This window comes from Chlorocebus sabaeus, chromosome 1, assembly GCF_047675955.1.
Source record: "Chlorocebus sabaeus isolate Y175 chromosome 1, mChlSab1.0.hap1, whole genome shotgun sequence".
Lineage (NCBI taxonomy): Eukaryota > Metazoa > Chordata > Mammalia > Primates > Cercopithecidae > Chlorocebus > Chlorocebus sabaeus.
Window position 1 is genome coordinate 12,668,821 of NC_132904.1, and position 13,835 is coordinate 12,682,655.

The window sequence follows — 13,835 nt, forward strand, 5'->3', positions numbered from 1 at the left end:
GATCTAGTCAGATCATTGCTCACTGCAAGATTCAATCAGATCACGGCTCATTACCCTCTGCCTGTAACACCTGCCACAGCCCCTGGCTTGGGGAGACAGATTTGAGCATGTCTCCTTGCCAGTTGACTTGCAACAAATCTTTCCCTCTACAAAAACCTGATACTTCGGTGTTTGGCTTTCTGAGGGCAAAGGGATCCAGTTTGGTTCCCTAATAATGACAGATTAACATTTGCTTTATTGGAACAAGGGTTGAACAGTTGGCTGCCTGTGATTGGCTGAAACTCTGCGATTGGTATGAGTAGGTTCCAGTTCACTATGTACGGATAAACCTTTAGGACAAACTTAAAATATGCCAAGAGAGAGCTTTAGGTTAAGCTTAACACTTCGCCCCCTTTGGTCAACCTCTTGATTTTGAGAGGTTGGAAACTTTAGACATTGACATCAATTACCATTGTAAATAGACTTATTTGGTCTCAAATCCCGCTGGGAAATAGCAGAGCAGTGGGTTTCGTAGATGGGAAAGGAAACAGAATAGAGAAAAAAAACCAAAACAAAAAAACTTGATTAGTTAACATCAGGTCACTTCAGGTCCCTTTTTTAAAGGGTTAGAGCAGAGGGGGCTTCCTTATTATGCTGCAATCTCCTGTTTCCAGAGGGGAAGGGAGGAGATGGGGAATATCAGTAATTCTGTAGAATAAATGGGTGGGGGAAAGAGATTAACTAGTAAATAGAAATGAGTGTGGGGTGGCCTTGGGGCTCCTCAGTCTGAGCTCAGCCCATCTGGGGCTCCTCCTAGGTTCTGGGCTTCCATCTGCTTCCTGCTCCTTTTGGGTCCCTCCGACCAGCCTCCCAAGGTCGAGCTGTCTACTGAGCGAGTCCTCGGGGCCACTCGGAAGGCTGCGGACGTCCGCGCCGGCGCACTCGCCCAGAGCGGCCTGGTCTCCGCCCAGTGGGCGGGGCCTCTTCCGGGGGGCGTGTGGCGTGCGCGGGAGGGGTCTCGTGGGTGCTCCCGTGGTTGTGGCACGGGTGACTGCGAGCGTGTGTGTGTGGCACGATATCGTGGTAACCCAGAGGCGCGCGAGGCGGGGCGCCCAACGGGGTCGCGGGGCGAGCACGCGCGCCACTGGGGCGCCGGACGTTGAAAGGGGGGTCACATCCGGCAGGGGGCGGGCCTGGCGGACCCCGGAAGTGTGGGCGCGGCTGCGGTTTAACCCGCGGTGGCGGCGGCGGCGGCGGCCCTGGCAGGTGAGCCGGGACTGGGGAGGGTCCCAGCTCTGCCGCAGGCGGGCGGGGCAGAGGACGACGGTGGGGGCGGCGCCGGCGGTGGCTCCCGGAGCGCCCCCGCCTGCCCGCCTCATCCTGGCAGAGGCCGATGATTGGGCACGAGGGGCGCGTGACTCGCGCCGGGGGCCGGCGCCCCTGCCCCTCGCGATGGGACGGAGGGGGGAGAGCGCGAGGCGCCGCCCCAGCTCCTCTGCGGGTCGCACCTCCAGTTCCACTTCACCCCTCACCGCCACCCTCCTTTCTCCATCTCCGCAGGCCCTCGCCCCGTATGTGAGCATCTTGCGGTCACAATTCTGATGACATTAGAGTCAATTAGCCCATTGTATAGATGGGGAAGCTGAGGCCTAAGAGTAGGGTCTGACTTGCCAGAGGGCACGCGGGAGACCAGTGGCAGGGTGAGAGTTGGAGGGACTTTGTCTTTGACTTACTGGCTTGTGCCCTTTCTCCAGGGCTTTGAGAGATGGGACTTTCAGCTTTGGCTTTGTTCAGGACTCAGACTTGGACCTCCCAGCATCATTGACCATTTCTTACCGCGGGACCCTCTGGGCGCAAAGGGCAGTGATGCATACATACCCATTATGTGCCTGGTTCCTCTCCATTTCCTCCTCAGCCGATGAGGAGATTTCCCACTTTACCGATGGGAGAAGGAGTTACCTGGAGCTGTTTTGCGAGTTACTGGCAGAGTTGACTCTGCAACCTGGGGTTTTAGTCGCTGAGCTGAGGCAGTGCTTTCCTAGCTACACCTTGTCTGGGCTCACTTACCCTGGAAATGACAGTCTTCAGCTCCAGAAGCTTCCCAGACTCATTTCCATTCGCTCAGTTCTCCTGTTGCTGCCTAAGGCCTTTTCCACCCTTTTTATTAGCTCCAGGAATCCCATTTCCTACTAATGCGTCGAGATGCCGCCACCAGACTCTCATTTCTGTGACTCTTGGCCTTAGAGCTGGAGGTGGTGGTGACTGAGGAACTGGGGAAGGAAAGACTCTGTTGTCCAAAGCTGCAACCCTGCAGAGACCTGAACTCTGTAGTTCCAGGTGGGATTGGGGACTGTTGCGGTGAACATACTGGACGCTAAAGTGAGTCTTTGTTCTTTGCGGTGGTAGTGCCCAGAAAAGCCTTTTTCCTAGATTATCTTGGAAATGTGGTTCCGTGCCTTTGTAATTTCCATTAAGTAGCACATTTTCATTGTAGACATTCTTAGCAGTTTCTGCCCCCGTTTTGCAGGTGGCAATAGCTGTGATTTGTTGCTTGGCTTCATATGCTGGGCACTGTTCTAGGGCTTTCTGAACATACCGAATTTTGTGAACATATCCAAATAGGCGATGATCCCATTTTACAGATGAAGTGAGTTGCAGAGATGTTAGATAACCTGGCTAGCGTCACACAGCCAGTAAGTGACCAAGTTTGGATTTTTTTTTTTGAGACAGAGTCTTGAACTGTTGCCCAGGCTGGAGTGAAGTGGTGTGATCTCCACTCACTGCAGCCTCCGCCCCCTGGGTTCAAGCGATTCTCCTGCCTCAGCCTCCCCAGTAGCTGGGATTATAGGTGCCTGCCACAATGCCCGGCTAATTTTTGTATTTTTTAGTTGAGACGGGGTTTCACCATGTTGGCCAGACTGATCTCGAACTCCTGAACTCAGGTGATCCACCTGCTTCTGCCTCCCAAAGTGCTAGGATTACAGGCATGAACCACTGTGTCCGGCCGCAAGTGGGATTTCTAACCCATCGGTCTCATTTCGAAGTCAATGTGCTTTTAACTGTGTGATACTGCCTCTCAGACCCTTTAGTTTCCCAAAAGTGCTGGACCTTAAGAATAATTTCTGATGCTTGTGAAAAATACAGAGCTCCACCTCTAGAGATTCCTGTGCTATTGTCTGGAGGAGGGCCCAGAAATTTATTTTTAACGAATGCACTGAGTGATTCTTACTGTAAGGCAAGTTTGGGAAACACCGCCTGTAAGAACTTTGTAGATTTGCTAGGCCACTGGTAGCTTGGAAGTGAGATTATTCCTGAGGATTCTTGTTTTCTTTTTGTTTATTGCTTTGAAATTTGTTAATTTGCCCTTAAGAGGCCTTTGGGTTAGCTAGCCGTACGAATCATTTCTGGACACTGTTGGCCGGTAATAGTAGGGGTTTTCCAGGCTGACAAAGTCAGATCACTGAAGACCTGGCTTAATGGATTTAGCTCTTTTAATCCAGTTGGATCTCTGTTGTGTGGAAATTCTGTTAGAAGTGTCCTTGAAAGATGTGGCATTTCCACAAGGTTTTGGTCTGTTCCCAGGTGCTTACCGAGAGAGAGAGGTATCTAATGGCAGCCCTGTCTGAGGTTTTGCTAGGTTTAAAGGCGTGTTTACTTAGTAGGTGCTCCTTCCAATTCATATCTCACCTCTTTATCTTCTTTTACTGGTTTACGTGAAAGACTAAGCAAATATCAAACAGGTTTGTCTTGATTTAGCTGAGGTTGACAGGTAGGACCCCTGGGGCTTAGGATGGGCTGGAGAAGAGTCTCCCCAGTGAACGTCAAACAGATAGCCCAGGCAGGTAGACCTACCTTTGAAGACCTGTAAGTGTTTTTAGTCCCGCTACTGATTTATCTGGTCCCATCTCAAGCAGGATTACAACTAGTCACAGGTAAAGTTAGCATTACAGGATTACTTTATTCTCCTGTCTGGTAAACACTGATTTCTAATTTATTTTCTTTTAAATAGAGAACATATTTCCCTGTTAAATTGGCCGAGACTTGTTTTATGGCCCAGAGTATGGTCTATCTTGGTAAATGTTCTGTGAGCCCTTGAGGAGATTGCCTATTCTGCTATTGCCGGATCAAGTGTTCTATAAGTTTCAATTCAGGCAGGTTAGTTTGTAATGTTCAAGTCTTCTGTGTCCTTATTGATTTTTGGTCTTCTGTTCTTTCAGTTATTGAGAGAGGGACATTGACACTTTTGATTATAATTGTGGATTTCTCCATTTCCCCTTGTAGTTTTATCGGTTTGTGTTTCACATGTTTCGAAGCGCCGTTGTTAATTGCACAAACCTCTGTGAGTATGACATTCTGTGTATGAATTGACCTTCTTTATTGTATTGTATTAGGCTGTTTTGCATTGCTGTAAAGGAATACCTGAAGCAAACGATTTATAAAGAGAAGAGATTCATTTGGCTCACGGTTCTACATGCTGTACAAGAAGCATTGCATCAGCATCTGCTTCTGGTGAGGACTCAGGAAGCTGTTACCCGTGGCAGAAGGTGAAAGGGGAACAGGTGTGTCACACAGCCACAGAGGGAGCAAGAGAGATGCCAGGCCTTTTTAAGCAACCAGCTCTCATGTGAACTAAGAGAGCAAGAACTCATTACTGCGGGGAGGGCACCAAGCCATTCATGAGGGATCTGTCCTGTGACCTAAACATGTCTCACCACTAGGCCCTACCTCCAACATTGGGAGTCAAATTTTAACGGATTTGGAGGGGGCAGATAGCCAAACTATATCATTTACCATGAAATGACCCTTTTAGCCCCAGGAAATGTTCTTTGCTCTGAAATCTACTTTGTCTGATATTAGTATAGCTAATCCAGCTTTAAAAAATTAGTGTTAGGAATTGATTTCCAGAATATGTAAACAACTTCTGCTACTCAGCAACAAAAAGCACAACCCGATTCAAAAATGGGTGAAGGACTTGAATAGCTATTTCTTCAAAGAAGATACACAAATGGCCAATAAGTACATGAAAAGATGCTCAACTTCACTAGTCATTATGGCATGCAAATCAGTACCACAGTGAGCTACCACTTCACCCTTACAATGGCTATTATTAAAACAAACAAGCAAACAAAAAAAAAACAGTAAATAATAAATGTTGACAAGGATGTAGAGAAATTGAAACCCTTGTGCTTTTTTGGTGGGAATGGAAAATGGTATAGCCAGTGGAAAACAGTATGGCAGTTCCTCAAAAAATTAAACATGGAATTGCCATATCATCTAGCAATTCCACTTCTGGGTATATACCCAAATAAGCGAAAGCAGACACTTGAACAAGTATTTGTATACCCATGTTCGTAGCAGCATTATTTACAATAGCCTAAAAGTTGGGAACCACGCAAGTGTCCATGGACAGGTGAATGGCTAAGCAAAATGTGGTATATATATTAGATAGAATATTATTCAGTCTTAAAAAGGAAAGAAGACTTGATATATCCTGTGATATGGGTGAACCTTGAAGACATTATCCTAAGTGAAACCAGCCGGTCACAAGAGAACAAATACTGTCGTATTCCTCTTACATGACGTTCCTAGAGTGGTCCAGTTGTAGAGACAGAAAGTGGAATGGTGGTTGCCCGAAGATGGGAGAAAGGGAGAATGGGAAGTTAGTGCTTAATGCGTACAGGATTTCGGTTTAGGGTGATGAAAATGTTCTGGAGAGGAACGGTGGTGATGGTTATACAACAAAACACATGTATTTAATGTGAGATAACTGTATACTTAAAAATGATTAAAATGGTAAATTTTGTTGCGTATAAAAGGGTTTTTAAAAATAGAAGATTTAAAAATTATGGTATATCTCTTAAAAAGTTTTTTTACTTCTAAACAATTTGTGTCTTTATATTGAAAGTGGGCTTCTTGTAGGCAGCATATAGACGGGTGTTTTTTTTGTTTTTTTTTTTTTTTTTTTGAGACAGAGTCTCCTTCTGTTGCCCAGGCTAGAGTGTAGTGGTGTGATCTTGACTCACTGCAATCTCCTCCTCCTGGGTTCAAATGATTCTCATGCCTCAGCTTCCTGAGAGCTGGGATTATAGGCGTGTGCCTACCGTGCCCAGCTAATTTTTTGGTATTTTTAGTAGAGACGAGATTTCGCTGTGTTGGCCAGGTTAGTCTTGAACTCCTGACCTTAAGTTATCTGCCCACCCCTCCCAAAGTGCTAGGTTTACAGGTGTGAACAACTGCACCTGGCCGGGGGTTGCTTTTTAATCCAGTCTCACAAGCTGCATTTTAATTGGGATGTTAAGACTATTTAGATTTAATGTGATTATTGATATGGTGAAGTTTAAATCTGCCTTCTTGCTGTTTGTTTTCAATCTGTCCCATGTGCTTTGTTCCCTTTTTCCTTTTTTATGACTTCTTTGGGATCGAGTAATTTTTATGATTCCATTTTGTTTCCTTTGTTGGTTTATTCTAACACTTTTTTTAGTAGTTGCTTTAAGGTATATAGTATGCATCTTTAATTTGCCACAGCCTGTCTTCAAGTGATGTCATACCACTTTAGTGTAAGAAGCTTGCAATAGTTTACTTTCATTTCCTTCCTCCTGGACTTCATACTGTTGTCACCTGTTTTACCTCTACACATGCCATAAATCCCATAACACATTGTTATTTTTGTTTTAAATAATCATTTTTTAAGGAGATTACAATGTAAAGTTCTTTTATATTTACTCATCTGTTTAACATTTTTGGTGCTCTTTATTCTTCCATGTAGATCCACATTTCTGTCTTGTTTCATGTTCCTTTTGACTTGAGGATGTCCATTTAACATTTCTTGTGGTGTTGGTCTGTTAGTGATGGATTCTTTCAGCTTTTGGGTGTCTAGAGAAGTCTTTATTTTGGCTTTGTTTTTGGAAGGCATTTTCCCTGTATAGAATTCTGGATTAACTTTTTTTTTTTTTTTCAGTGCTTTAAAGATGTTCCAGTGTCTTTTGCTTGCATTGTTTCATATGAGTAATCTGCTGTTTTTCTTTCCTTTTTTCTTCTTGTTTTTTTAAGAGGCAGAGTCTCACTCTGTCATACAGGCCGGAGTGCAGTGGCATGATCATAGCTCACTGAGGCCTCAAACTTCTGGGCTCAAGTGATCCTCCCACCTCAGGGTCCCTAGTAGCTAAGACTACAGGTGTGTATACCATGCCTGGGTAATTGTTTTTAAATGATTATTCTTTATTTTTGTAGAGATAGAGTCTTGCTGTGTTGCTCAGGCTGGTCTTGACTTCCTGGCCTCAAGTGACCCTATGGCATCGGCCTCCCAAAGTGGTGAGATTACAGGCATGAGCCACCACACCTGGCCTGTTTATTTTTATTTTTTGCTCTTTTGTTTTTAATGTATCTTTTTCTCCTTCTAACTGCTTTTCTTTCTTTCTTCCATTTTTTTTTTTTTTTTGAGACAGAGTCTCACTCTATCATCCAGGCCAGAGTGCAGTGGCATGATCATAGCTCACTGCAGCCTCAGATTTCTGGGCTCAAGGGATCCTCCCACTTCAGCCTCCCAAGTAGTTGGGACCACAGGTGTGTGCCACCATGCTGGGCTAATTTTTAATTTTTTCTAGAGACAGGGTCTCACTGTGTTGCCCAGGATGGTCAAAAACTCCTGAGCTCAAGCAGTCTTCCCATCTTGGCCTCCCAAAGTGCTGAGATTGCAGGCATGAGCCACCGTGCCTGGCTCTAACTGCTTTTCTGAGTTTAAACAATGTAGTGATGATGTGCTTTTGTGTAGCGTAGTTTTCTTCATGTTTTTTTGTGCTTGGGTTCATTGAGTTTTTTGGATTTGTGGGTTTATAGCTTTCATCAGATTTGGAAATTTTTCAGTCAGTAGTTCTGCAAATATTTTTTTCATTCCCTTTTCTCTTTCTTCTCTTTCGAGGAATCCAGTTACATGTATATGAGGGTGCTAGAAGTTGTTCTATAGCTCTCTGATCATTTATTTTTCCCGCTAGTCTCTCTTTTTTTTTTTCTCTCTGTGGTTTGTGCTGGATAGTTTCTGTTGCTATGTCTTCAAATTGACTGGTCTCTTCTGCATTGTCTAATCTGCTGATACTCCCTTTCAGTGTACTTTTTGTCATAGACATTGTAGTTTTCATCTGTAGAAGTTTGATTTGGGTCTTTTAAATATCTTCCCTGTCTCTAACATGCTTAATCTTTCCTTTTGCTTCTTGAACATATGGAATACAGTTTTAGTAACTGTTTTAATGTCCTTGCCTGCTAATTCATTATCTGTGTGTTTTTTGGGTCTGTTTCTATTGTTTCCCTCATTATGGGTCTTATTTTCTTGTTTCTTTGTATGTCTGGTAATTTTTAATTGTATATCACATGTTGCGAATTTTACTTTGTGGGGTGCTGGGTATTTTTGTATTTCTATAAATGTTCCTGGCATTGTTTTGGAACACTGTTAAGTTACTTGGGAACAGTTTGATTCTTTAAAGGCTGCTCTCAAGGCTTGTTAGTTGGGGTCAGAACAGCCTTAGGCCCAGGCCTGATTTTTCCTCACCACTGAGGCAGTACTGTCCTTAGTACTTTACCAATGTCCTGTGAATGATGAGGTTTTTCCACTGTGGCTGGTGGGCACACAAGACTATTCCTGTTTCAATTTGAGGTCCAAGGATTGTTGCCTTGGACGGGTACAGATCAGTACCAGCTGAGAGCCGGAGGGGGACCCTCTGTGAACTCTGGCTACGCTGGCCTCCCTGGGGTTGGAATTCCTCTCCTCCACTCCCTGTGCCTTGGGCCTGGAGTCCCTCTAGGAGTAACTTGGAGCAGCTGTAGTACTCAGCTTTTTGTTTCCCACTGTCAGGGGTCACTCTTCTGTGCTGTCTGATGTCCAGCGTTTACAAACTGTCGTTCTATGTGTTTTTTTTGGCTTTGTCTGGCTTTTTAGTTTTTTGAGGCAGGAGAGTAAATCTAGTGCCTCTCCCTCCATGTTAGCCAAAAGCGGAAGTCCCTGTCCAGTCAGCATTCCTTGGATGCCTGGTGTATTCGTCTGTTTTTTCACACTGCTGTAATAAAAAGAACTGCCCAAGACTGGGTAACTAATAAGGGAAAGAGGTTTAAGTGACTCTCACTTCCGCATGTTTGGGAGGCCTCAGGAAAGTTACAGTCATGGCGGAAGGTGAAGTGGGCTCGTCTCACATGGTGGCAGGTGAGAGAGTGTCTGTGGGAGAAACTGTCAAACACTGATAAAACCATCATAGCTCATGAGACCTCATTCACTATCACGAGAACAGCATGGGGGAAACTGCCCCCATAATCCATCCAATCACCTCCCACTAGGTCCCTCCCTCCACATGTGGGGATTATGGGGATTACAATTCACGATGAGATTTGGGCGGGGACACCGAGCCAAACCATATCACCTTGTATGTGCCCAGTGTTGACCTAGGCGCTGGGATGCAGAAACAAACACGACATGGGTTGTGTCCTTGGGGAGCTCACACTCCTGCTGGAGGAACATGCTGATTTCTAAATAAGAAATGCTATGTGCTGAGTACAGGGTACCATGAAGGGCAGGATGAACTCTTCGGGAGGAAGGAGCAAGGAAAGCTTTAGAGAGTTGCCGGCTTTTGAGGGATGGAGCAGGCATTTTCTAGATGGGGAAAGTGTAGGAAAGAGTATTCCGGGCAGAGTAGAGAGGAAGAGCAAAGGCAGGGCAGCTTGTGCTGTGAACTCCTTCCCGGACAGGATCCCTGTCTTACTGATCTTTAGAGATGGATATATGTCAAGTGACTGGAAGTGTGGTTTTTGTTCTGGGACTAGTAGGTAGAACAAAGAGAGTCGGAATGGTGTGAGCAACCCATGGAGAAAGAGAGGCTCGGGGTCAGCTGATACAGGGCGTTGTATACCAACCCAAAGAGCACAAGATTTGGAACATAATTCCAAATGCTGGGGAGCCATGGGAGGGCCGTGGGAGCTCTGACTGTGTTCTCCCAAGGTTGCTGGGGGGTGTCAAAGAGGGCTGGAGAGGGCTGAGGCGGGCTCAGGGCAGACTTTCTGTACAAGGATGAAAATGAGTCCAGAGCTCAGTGTGGTCACGGATACAGCTTTGCCACCCTTTGTTTGATAATGGCCTTCATGGATTCCTGCCTGAGTCAAGAATTGATTTGAGAAGGCCTGGCTTGGTTTCTCTTTTTCTGTGGCTATACCCGTCTGCCTGTGGATGATTCCACTGGACCCGGAAGTTCTGGGTCTGGCTTATCACTGGCAGGGGTAGGATCTGCAGCTGCACCACCTTATATCCGCCTAGGATGGCCACACCTCAGCGATCTCATCATCTTGGGCTTTGAACACACACCTTGCATGACCGGTGCACACTCCTGGATGTTCATCCTGAGTGTGTCTTTGCCTTGACCTTCCTCTTGATCCCTCCTTAAGGGACAGTTGAATCCTCTTGCTCAGCTTGCTCTGTGCAGATTAGAAGTGGGGGCGGATGGACAGCTGCAGATTGAAATCCTGTCTGAGTCATCTGAACAGTAGGGACAAAGGAGATATAAGTGGAAGTTGGGGTGAAGTCAGTATGTTTTTCTTTTCAAGTCAGTTGTGGGCCAAAGAAGAGGCCTTGCCAAGTGGCTGAGCTTTACTGGCAGGAAGTTTCAAAAACCAGCTGCCTATTCAATCACCTGTTTCTTGGCCATCATTTTGACTGACGCTGAATGCTGTTGATCTGATCACATCCAGCCATTGGAGTTATGTTCCTCTGTTGACTGATGCCATCTCTGGAGGAATCTTAAATTCTCTGTCCTCAGAGTCCACACGGGAAGTGCTTGAGTTGCAGAGGTAAGAATGGGCTGAGTTTCTGTGCCCAGCCACAGTGATAGAAATCACGAGCGGCTGTTTATTGATCCTTGCCTGAGAGCCAGACTTTAGACTTTCTAGCCATGAAACTCAATTCATTCTTACAAAAGCTCCATCTTATAGAAGACACTGAGGCACAGAGATTTTAAATCACCCACCCAGGCTCTCCCCAGCCAGTAAGCGAGAGTGCAGGGCTGTCTGCCTTACAGATTCAGAGTCTTTAATCCCTGGGTCTTCCCTGCAGAGCTGAGGTTCAAAGGAGGCACTGCTCCTGTGCTGCCGGGGCTCCTGGGCCTGTACACCTGTTCAGACTTCAGTCTGAGGGTTGGTGAAGGAGAGTAGTTACCACTTTAGTATTTGTTAGGACAGCATCATGCTGGGTTCTAAAGAAAATAGAACAGGTTCTACTCTTGAGGGGTCTAGTTGAAGATATCCTTACCAATGACCATTGATGAAGTTGGTCCCCAGAGCCAGGCCTGGTGTTCTGTGGATGTGGACTTGATCGAGGCAGCCGAGCACAGTGAGGCGCATGGGCCATGACGCTGGACGGCCTCTGTTGCAGTTCAGGCTCTGCGTTTCCTCCCTGGGAAACTGTGGGCAGGCACAGAACCTCAGCGTTCTCCTATTTAAAATGAGGAAAGCCTGAGGATGGACAGCGGCGTAGGCACGGTGAGGGTTACCTGAGTTGCTGCGTGTAGAACACCTGGGCCAGCCACCGGCCTGTGAGCAGCCTCTAAACCTCAGACCCAGGGCCTGTCACCGTTCCTGACACTGATGGGACAGTGAGGCTCCGGAGGGCAACTGGGCAGGAGGCGGTAAGGCCTGGTTTGATGACTCCCCACACTCTGCACTGCTGGCAAGACATCACAGCTGAAAGGGAGTGGAGGAGGGGACCAGGCGAGGGGCTGGTGAGGGTTGGGAGCAGCAGGGATAAGGGGTTAGGACGGTGGTCTCAGGGGCCAACTCTAGGTCAAGGGGGAAACTGAACTGTGAGGGCAGGGCTCTCCCCGACCCGTTTGCCCAGAACATATGTGTTGTGAAGTGTTCTGTGCAGTATGGCTTGGATTAAATGTTCTGTTTGGGGGGAAAAAAAAAAAATCTCCTTTGAAAAAGGTTGAAAGTGACAGGATTAGGCCAAACTGGGCAAATGGGCAGAGGAGGGAGGCGTCCTGTCCAGACTGGTTAGGCTCCTCGACCCGTCTCCCTCTGCTGCCACCCTTTGACAGGTGGTAGGTGAGGGGAGGAGCGGGGCAAGACGGCCAGCCTTAGGGAAGCAGCGTGATAGGACACACATCCGGGGAGCCTGGTGGGATGGTTGTGAGGAGGAGACCCTGGAGACGGGAGGACTAGTTTGCAGCCTGCACAGGGCAGGGATGGGTGTGTGTGGGAGCCTTTGGAACACTGACTAGCTAAAACTTGGTGATTGAACCTCACGGGTGGAGGGACTCACATGTCTGAGCTGACCTGGAAGTCAGGGCCAGGAGCTGAAGTCACTGATAGGAAAGGAGACTGGGAGGAGAGTCTGGTTAGGGGAGAAAAAACGTTGATGAGCGAGGGGAGTGGAGATCTGGGAATGCTGGAATGCAGGTGTGTGCGCAGGTTCAGCAGGTTTGGGAGGAGTCCCTTTAGGGGACGGACTGGGTCAGCAAAGCCAAGCCTGTGGGTAAGGGGCAGGGTGTGAGCGCTGGGCTCTGCGGCCTGCCCGGTGCTGTTAGAGCCTCCCAGCCAGCCGAGCGGCTTAGTTTCCTGGTCTTCTGCCACTCTGGGTGCCTCCCAGCATTTGGCACAGTGAGTGGGCTCATTATTCTTGAGTCTTCTCACTTGACGGCCCTGCCTCTGGGCAAAGGGGGGTCAGATGGAGTTTTTCAGTGGATTGAGGAACAGTCAGTTGTTATATAAATATTTATGTAAAGATGACAGTTTCCTTCATAAAGCAATTTCCTTATGAGAGATTGTGCATTCCCCCATGTATGCTTATTTTTGAGGCCTCTTGTCTAGATTGGTTTGGAGCTTCTTTCAGAAAGCCACACCCTTTGCTTCCGTCTGGGATCAGCGCTTTCAGAGTCCTCTGGTTCCAGACCTAGCTGGGTGCCTGGCACAGCTGACAGGCAGCATTTCCTAACAGGAAGCTGTGAGGGTGTGGGAATGAGTACTGCCGGGCGCCGGACCTGCTCCTTGGTGGTCTTATTTAATTCTCATTTAATCCTTACAATCCCATGGTGTTGGTAGTATTAGCCCCATTTTACAAATGAGAAACAGAATGAGAAAGGCCGAATAATGTGCCTATGGTGATAGAGCTAGTGAAGGGTCAGGATGGGATTGAAATCCAGGAGTTTTCGTCTCTAAAGCCTCTTCACGTAGTCTTTTTTTTTCTTTTTTCTTTTTTAAGACAGAGTCTCACTCTGTTGTCCAGGCTGGAGTGCAGTGGCGAGATCTCGGCTCACTGCAAGCTCCGCCTCCCGGGTTCACGCCATTCTCCTGCCTCAGCCTCCCGAGTAGCTGGGACCACAGGCGCCCGCCACCACAGCCGGCTCATTTTTTTGTATTTTTAGTAGAGACGGTGTTTCACTGTGTTAGCCAGGATGGTCTTGATCTCCTGACCTCGTGGTCCGCCCACCTTGGCCTCCCAAAGTGCTGAGATTACAGGCTTGAGCCACCGCGTCCGGCCCCTCTTCATGTCGTCTTAACTGTTTATCCCGGGTGGGTGGGAGGAATCTCCAACCCCACCCCAGCCCCAACCCCAGCAGTTCCTTAGAAAGGATGAAAAACAGGTGGGGGCAGTGGCACAGGCCTGGACTCCCAGCTACTTGGGAGGTGAGGTGGATTGCTTGAGCCCATGAGTTTGAGGCTGTGAAGTGAGCTCATGTTGCGCCCCTGCACTCCAGCCTGGACAACAGAGTGACAGAGTGAGGCCTTCATCTCTTAAACAAAGAAAACTAAATACGCCTCCCTCTCCATGGTTTACACGGTAACTTTTCCAGTTGTGGGAAGGTCAGTTCAGTGCTGCTTTGGGACCA

General features: G+C 47.3%; 1 protein-coding gene across 5 annotated transcripts in view; it reads left to right on the top strand.

Moving 5' to 3' along the window:
* Positions 1–965: 965 nt before the first annotated feature.
* VPS37C (VPS37C subunit of ESCRT-I) overlaps positions 966–13,835 on the top strand; it is a 30,690-nt gene continuing 17,820 nt past the window's right edge. The window contains exons 1-2 of one of the 5 annotated variants that reach the window (XM_073015743.1): positions 966–1,245; positions 4,371–4,523. The gene's annotated coding sequence lies outside the window, so the exon portion shown is untranslated. Of the gene's footprint in view, positions 1,246–1,615; positions 2,359–4,370; positions 4,539–13,835 lie in introns of those variants that run through there. The other 4 variants (XM_073015734.1, XM_073015754.1, XM_073015739.1 and 1 more) reach the window with 4 other exon arrangements.